Below are 8,072 nucleotides of genomic sequence, written 5' to 3'. Positions count from 1 at the left end.
CTGTGTCATGACAAGCTTCAAAAAGGGGAAAAAAGAAATTTTAGCCTACTACTGGCCTTTTGTTCCATTGATGCACGTATTTTTCACAGACTTGTGTACAAAGCAGATGTCATGGGGTAATCCATGCACTGTGATATTTCCCGGGCTTCGGCACCACCCTTCTACTCTCGGCCCATGATACAGATAGCTGAAGGGATGTTGGTAAAGTACTCCTGATTCATCCTCAGATGATGAAACAACCACTGTTTGAGTTCTTACCCTAAGAGATGCTCAGTGTTTACCAGATCAGCAGACACAGTCAAGAATACAGGAGGTTTTGAATATTGTCTGCTCCAGCTAGCACTGACATTTCCTCTCTTGGAAGACTGTGACTCCTCTTGGTGAAACAATCTTTTGAGCATGTGAGTTAATAGGATCCATGCAGCTTGACTAATGTGGCAAAGACAGTAGTGTCTGTTCTTTTAGTTACAATTCTGTAGCATCTGGAGCAACAGTTTTGGTCTAAATTTCAACTGAAGTAATATGAAAAACATATAAGAGGTCCAACTTTTGCAATAATCAAAGTCTGCTGTAGTGAACAGCTATGAAAATTGTAGTTGCTACCTATGTGCAGTAGCAATTTTTTCAAATTCTTCCCCCAAAATTACTTTTATTTTTTTTTAATGTAATGGTATTTTGTGCTTTAAGCAGGAAATCCTCACTTTGCATATCAGTCAGAAGGTCTTGAAGGAGGCCTGTCTCATCAGTGTTAGAGAAACTGAGTAAGCAGTCCAGCCTTCCTACACTTCGAGCAGTGTGAAGGTCCAAAACTTACGTTTCAAAGATCACTAACTTAAAAGAATTTTACAAGTTCTGGCACAGCAGGGAAAACAGGAACATTGAGCCTAATGATTAAATACACTGTCTTATGAATGCAGCATTTGACAGTTTGCATAAAATTAAATCGTTCCTGAAACCCAGGGCTCAGCTAAAGTGATAAATTTAGGTGTGGTGAGGTATTTGCTTTTTTAGATTTATCTTTCATACATTAAAATAATATCTATTTCTGTATTTTAAAAGTAACTTTGCCATCACCCAGATTGAACTTATCTGACCTTTTTTAAGCACCCCACGTATCTCATACTGAGGTTCAGTTTAGAAGCATCTCGCTCATTTTGTAACTGCTTAATAACACCTCCTCAATTTTTGATAAAAGTCTACCATGGCAGCTTAACACATTCTCATTCATTAGAAGTAAGAATTAGTGCATTTTTAGTCTAATTTCTTTTCATATAATCCAGCTCCATTTTTTTTTTTTTTTTTTTAATAGGAAAGGAGGTCAGGAGTTTCTACACTTCAAAACTCATTAGTGAGGCAGTTCAATTGAAGAGGAGAAAATTACTTGGCAGAATTTGGGTGCCCAAGCACGCTATTAACAGTCCATAAAAAATCAGCTGACTTCAGCTGTGTTTTGTCCATCAGAATTTTCTACCCTAGCTGCAGTAGATAAGACTCTAATAAACCTGTATCCTGGTCAAATCAAAGTAGAGATGAAAAACATAAAATTTAAATCAGCTTTTCCTTGACATATAGCCAATACTTTCCAAAGTCGTATTATACAAGTCATAAAAATAAAACCTTATATGTGACAGTTCCAAAAGGCAGGTATGTGTTGTAATTTCCTTTTTATATGAATTTAAGGCCCTAAAGATTTTTTTCTTTTTGTCAACAAGAAAAGACATTAAATTATTGATGGGACATACAAGTCTTTGTCACAGACTTGTTTACTAACAAGAAATGGACAAAAGCCTGTTTTTCTCATCACAAAATCTGCTGGACAGCAGATGAGAGAATCTCTTTCCTCACAATTCCTGTTCCTAGTATCTTCCTCTATTCCTTTCTCTCTCAGAACTGCACAGCTCTGCTTTTCAAGTCCTGCTTTTCAAACAAAAGCACAGAAAGACATGCTGGTGTCTGCAGAGTTCAGTGTCCTGTACTCATGCCTATGCAGTAGGTTAGGCAGGACACCCACACACCACTCAGCTATAGATAATTTGGAGTCTCTCGGGTGGGAGGGACCATCCTTACCCCTAGCCCATGGCCATGCTGTCACTTCACAGTCTACCATGTTGTGGCTGTAAGACCTGCTCAAGAAAGAGTCTGAATCTTGTCTTTTGCAAATCTTTATTGAAGAAGTGTTCTGAGGAATTAGTGTGCCATCTTAAAAAGAATGCTGATAATACACGTGAAGAAGTACAGCCCAAATATCTCACAAGCCCAGCTTTATTCCTAAAGGCTGAGTCCTGCCAGCATCTGGATCGGGGAAGGGGATGTGACTCTCTGCTCCCGCACTGTGTGACTAACACTGGATTGCATAAGGGAAGTCTAGGAAGCTGGAAATACTTCAGGGAGAATTTCCTATATTACTCAGAGTATGGAGTATTAAACAAATGCATAGGACTTTTCAGTCATGTGGGGTGAGCTGTATGACTCGTGTCTGACTACATTGTTTTGTGATTAAACATTCCAAATGTGTGCCAAGGAACTCCACATAACAGGCTGTGCTGTAAGCATTTATTTTGATTCTCATTCAAAAATAATGAGTTTTTCTTTTCTTTCCTGGTAGGCTGCACTGTTACAATTTGCTTATCAGATAGTAGTTACTGTATAAGCTTGGCACTGTTTTAAAAAAGGCATCACGGCCAATTAATGTGATCCTGGAATTCAAATTATACTGCTTTATTGCCTCTAAAGATCTAATCTTAGAAGGTGTTGAGAGGACTCCAATTTTAAATGACCTCATACATTTTTAATGAAAGTATGAGAAAGAAAATTGAATGCAACTGCAGAGTGAAGCAGGTGTTGGAAAGCTCTAGCATTTCTTAGCAGTATCCATAAACAAATTAATATTAATTTATCTGGACTTTTTTTGTACCACCAATCTGATCTTAAATTGTGTCTATGTATCTTTGACTTCTTTATAAAATTAAATATTTTTATGTTGTGTGGGTTTGTGGAAAAAATTAGCATTTTTCTTCTTGTAGAATCATGGTATTAGTGAAAGAGGGTATGACAATGGAAGTCTTTTCTGACAGATTCCAGAGGTACCTTCTTTGTATTTGAATTAAGGTAAAGATACTTTGGTATAACAGACCTTCTTGTCTTATTTTTTCCATGTTCTTTAAAAAAAGAAAGCAAGTTTCTGTTAAGATCTAGCAGAGACAATTTTTTTCTTATGGATTCCTCAAGTTACCAGAAAGTGATTCTGTGAAATTTTTTCTGCAGGGGCTACAAATAGTAAAGAACTGATGTGTACACTTCTGGAGGGATATGGGGAATAATTTGTTCAGATAAATCACTGACCAACCTCAAAATACACATTCAGAAAGAAGACTGAAGGGAAAGAGGAAAAGATCCAGATTGAAAGTGTGCTGTAAGACAAATAATTTGCCTTTGGTCTTTCGATCTAACAGCTTCCCTGAGGATCCGAGTCTGCGAGGTGCACAGCAGATGATTTTTTGTAAGAGCAAGTTAAATGGGAAAGAGCTTATACTGGTTGATCCCAAAGTGGGTGTTTCAAAATGATGCAGAGATAAACCCTGTAACCAAAAGTGTTTAACTGATCCAGTCAGTCTGGGTAGCCCCAAAGGGGGGAGCAACATCACACACAAACCAGGCTGCAGTTCTGAGGGAGCAGCAACTTCTGGTGAAAAATTAGCTGGGGACTATAATCAGCAACAGGAGAAAATTTGAAGGGAGTAACCCTCTTGAGCTGTCCCAGTTGAAATCATGGCTGCATGTGTGAGGCCTAACAAGTAAAGGAGAAGTGGTGACATAAAACAACACAGTAAGGAATTCCCTACTGGAGGACTTCTCATTTCTAGCAAGCATGAAGTTGTCCCCAGACAAGTGCTGAATTCAAGAAAATCAAGACTTTACAAGAGTGCTGAGGAAACAGAAGCTGGCATTAATGAAATATTTACTTGGTGTATAATTCTTTCACCCCTGTGCAAGGTGAGTGCAATGTAAAAAATAAGATAGCATAAGTGAAAGAGACCTAGGACAGTTGAGAGAAACCAGGATCTGCATAAGAATACACTGAACTGTATTTCCTGTGTTTTCTGCAGAAAATTATGTGATGTAGTGTTTCAAGCGCTATATTCTTAATTGCTTATTTTTATTACTTGTACTTGCAATACTAGAATTGTACAGTGGAGTCAAGGCATTTGTGAACAATAGGAGTGAATGGTATTTGAATCCCAAAGCACTATTTTTTTTTTAATCATTATTTGTTAGTAGCATTCTAGCAGACACACAGCAATTATTAGTAATGCACTATTAAGTGTCAAATGTGAGTTGATAATGCCTGTAGGGCTACTAGAGCCAACAAACATTTATTTTGTGTTCAAAGGTCTTGGAAGACAAATACTCATCTTATGCCGTCTACTTGGAGTCCACCTTAGAAGTTCCTTGGAAAGTCTCAGACAGAGACTTTACAATTAATCAACAAGATGCAAGGATCACCAGGAGGCAAGAATGCAATACCATCAACATGACACAGAGAATCCCATTCTTCAGCATTAAAAAACAAGGCAATGACTGGAAAACATCCTGCTTAGGAAAACATTGCTAATGCCACCTTATGCTGTTAGGTTTGCTTTTTTGTTTCCTTTCCCTATTGTTGTTGCTCAGGGTGCCTCCTTAATCCTGACATTCTGGTTTCTTTATTCAAGCCTTTTATTTCCTCTCCAGACTCTTTGAAAACACTTTTTTTCAAGTGAAATATTTCTCATATGATATTTTCTAACTAGAACTTCTGTGTGCTTAGCACAGGCTTTGTTTTGAACGCAGATCAAGAACCACCTAGCTGTTTCGTGTTTTATATGGTGGCTCATTCCAATTAACCTCAGTATGGCTTTCAGCACTCTTACCTGTTCTACCTTTCAACACTGAGTACCACCTTGATCCAATCTTTTGACTTTTCTTCTGTGGAACAGAAAAAGTCTCTGTCTCTCTGTCTGCCTTTTCAAAGTAAATTTCACTGACATGGAATATTGTTTTAGAATTATATCTGTATTTTCTAGTACCCTTCTTCCATCTTCAGCTTATTCATTTTCTTCCTGTGTTTTGAAGTCCACCAAAAGCCTTCATTCAGCAGAGTATGTGAACAGAATCTTTGTTCAGTAAAATGCTTAATTATGTTTTTCAGTGGTGTTTTTACAAATTAGTAAGGAGCACGTGTAGTACTGCACTGGGACCAGTTACTGTCCTCCTGAGGGGCAAGAATTAAGCACAGTCTTACTCATGTATCTCTGCAGTTCTCTCTCCCCTTCCTCTTAACATTCACCCTCAGCTGAGGACAATGTTCCAACCACTGAATGACTTGAAGGCAAAAGCTGTGTCTGAATATGGTAGTTACCATCACGCCCCCTGTAAAATGTCATACTCTGGTTATTGCTAGCAGTTTGGAACAGATGGCCAAGTAGGAAGTGTAGCACTCAATTAAAATTCACTGTAGCATCATCCTAGTTTTCATTAGAGTCATAAGAGGTGCAGGCAATTCTTCTTAAAAAAAACCTGTTCTTTTTACTTTCTGTGGGGCCGTATATATTTACACTCTATTGAGAAAGTAATGGCTGCTGATCTGGGTAAAAGGTGCTTTGAAATATTGTTCTAATTTCATCTGACATAAAGCTGTCAGGGTTTTGGAGTGCATATGGAAGGTCAGACCCTGGGACTCCCAACTTTCACATTATCTATGACTCTGAGATACTCCTGTCTTGAGAAGAAAGTATATTGATATTTCTGTCCAGTTGATACTGGATTAAACTTTTATGAGTATCCTATTCATCTAATGAATTAGTATGAGCTTTGCTAGTTTCGTACTGTCCCGCGCAGTCTGGGAGGGGCAGGGGTCTTGCGGAGCGAGAGGCGCAAGGTGTGTGCAGGTCCCTCCATGCAGGCAGAGTTGTGACTGCGCACAGATCCGGCAGAGGGAAGTGTTGTTCTAAAATACCCGACCCTGCAGGGAGCCTTTATTGGTCACTGCGAGCCACGTTATTGCACCAGGAAATCAATGATCTAGAGCGTATGGAACATGTGATTTATAAATTCTCAGTAGAAGACAAAGAAGCTTTAGCAAATTCCAGAAAGAGCAAGTGAGATGATAATCAGGATGTGCCAGGGAATGAAATTAAATTATATTAATAACTATGAGTCTTACATGGTTTTTATTCTCTTTAGGAGAATAAACGGTAGTATGGAGTTTTAGGAGTTAAAGAGTTGTGACCTGCTTGTTCATGCTTCACCTAACTATGAAGCTGTAGCCTTTCATATCAAAAGACAGGATCTTGAGAATCAGATAGTCAGAGATGCATTTGGTGATCACAAGGCAAGTTGTCATAGGGTGCTCTATCACAGAACTGGCTCAGCTTCAGATACTGCTGCCAGTGTGATTGCCGATCAACATGCTGCTGCTTCTGCAACTCCAAGCACTGTTGGAGGGTTAAAAGACAAGTGTAATATCATTTCTGTAATATTAAAGAGAATTTTCAATAGAAAATATTTCAAAGTGAAATGTTGACTGTATTACCCTTTTAAATATACAGCACTTTGCTATATAGCTTTCCCTTTCTTACTTCATGAGATTTCCCAAAACTGTACCAGTGAAGGGGTTGAAGCAGATGCTCTGGATACCAAATAGTCACACTGAGCATAACATTTGAAATCATTATTTTTATGTGCATATTTGTAGTGGTTTGGTCCAAAATACTCATTACTGTTTATCTGCTGTGAGATAAGAATTAGGAGAAATGCAAAACAGGCACCAAACTTGAAAGAATATAAAGAAGTTTATTAACAGACCTAAAAGAGGAAAAAAAAAATTATACCACCTTCAGAACTCTCCTCCTCCCCCCACCTTCCTCCCTTCTCCCACTGACAATGTGAAAAGACAACCCTTAAGATGTTCAGTCTGTTTACCACTTCCATAATAACCTTGTTCAGTCCATATAGAAAGAGAAGTCTCTTCTTGCTCATGCTATGAAAACATTATCACAACGAGACAGCCGCCCACTTCCAAATATTGTTCAGTCCATTTAGGAAGAGGAGTCTCTCTGCCTGCGTGTGAGTCCTTTCCCCCGACTTGCAGCTTTTCCCGCAACTGCTTTCGAGGGTCCACTCTTGAAGTTTTTTGGGGTACAATTTTAAGGTTGAGCCGTTCAGAAACAAAAACAGAGGCCCTTCTCCTTCCCTGGGAGCAAAGGGTCTTCATCATCTTCATCTTTAGGACTATCTCTGGGAGCATCTCTAGGAACTGAGGTTTTCTCCTTTCCCATTTGGAGCAAAGGGTCTTCATCATCTTCATCTTTAGGACTATCTCTGGGAGCATCTCTAGGAACTGAGGTTTTCTCCTTTCCCATTTGGAGCAAAAGTCCTCATCTGGTTCATCTCTACGGACTGAGGTTTTCTCCTTTCCCGTTTGGAGCAAAAGTCCTCATCTGGTTCATCTCTCCCTGTCCAAACTTCTCATGAAATTACAGCTGCGTCAGCATCTGCCTATCTCAGCGCAGGTGCTTCTGCTCGCGAGTTGAATACTCCACCCCCCATATCTTCATGAAATTACAACAGGATACTCTGATATATCATAGCTTCACAAAAGAATTTCAGCTTTAAGCATCTCCTCTCTCTCTTCCTTCAGGTTTTCAGCTCTTCACAGCAATAAAAAGGGTTAATCTCACCTCGGCCTTGCAGCTTTGCAGCTGGAATGTTGAATTTTTCTTATCGCAGTGGAGAGGGGGGAGAGCCGAGCCGCTCCGGCTGCCCACGGCAAGGCAGTGGCGGGGGGTTCCATGGCTGGAACAGGTCCATGGCTTCAGGATGGCCGTGGCCCGGCCCGGCCTGGCCCAAGCAGGGCCTGGCCGGGCCCGCTGGCCCCCACACGGGGCCTGCAGCCACCTGTCCCAGCGCCGGAAACGAGAGAGAGCTTGGAGGGGGAGTTTGCCTATTCTTAAATGTGGATCACAGAGGTGATCACAACTTTAAGTGGCTTAGAGAATTGTCCATATTCAAACTGGCCAGCTGATAGGTTCTGT

The 8,072-nt window shown here is 39.9% G+C and overlaps 1 long non-coding RNA gene across 1 annotated transcript; it reads left to right on the top strand.

The window, feature by feature from the left end:
- The first annotated feature begins 3,066 nt into the window (after positions 1–3,066).
- On the top strand, positions 3,067–4,845 carry LOC116448422. Its single transcript, XR_004241939.1, has 2 exons — positions 3,067–3,993; positions 4,391–4,845. It is a non-coding gene; the product is annotated as an uncharacterized LOC116448422 (long non-coding RNA).
- Positions 4,846–8,072: the final 3,227 nt, after the last annotated feature.

Source organism: Corvus moneduloides, chromosome 9 (assembly GCF_009650955.1).
Source record: "Corvus moneduloides isolate bCorMon1 chromosome 9, bCorMon1.pri, whole genome shotgun sequence".
NCBI classification, from domain to species: domain Eukaryota; kingdom Metazoa; phylum Chordata; class Aves; order Passeriformes; family Corvidae; genus Corvus; species Corvus moneduloides.
Note: the sequence above shows the minus strand (reverse complement) of the source record. Positions and strands in the feature narration are given on the sequence as shown.